Here is a 268-nt window from a genome sequence, read left to right on the forward strand (position 1 = left end):
TTTGGGGTAACAATGTGATCGATCGATCCCAAAATGGATCGATCGATCACTAAGATGGACCAAAGCGTAACAATGTGATCGATCGATTAGACTATCCCATCGATCGATGTGGATATCCAATAGATCGAATGAACAAAAACTCGAACGTTTTTTTATAAACGGATCGATATATATATGTACAAAAACGCATCGATCGATCGAGTATATCAAGTGTTCCTCGGAATTTCCTCGGAATATTCCGAGGCTTTTCCGAGGAAACAGGGTTTGG

Source organism: Brassica oleracea, chromosome C1, assembly GCF_000695525.1.
Source record: "Brassica oleracea var. oleracea cultivar TO1000 chromosome C1, BOL, whole genome shotgun sequence".
In the NCBI taxonomy this organism is placed as follows: Eukaryota; Viridiplantae; Streptophyta; class Magnoliopsida; order Brassicales; family Brassicaceae; genus Brassica; species Brassica oleracea.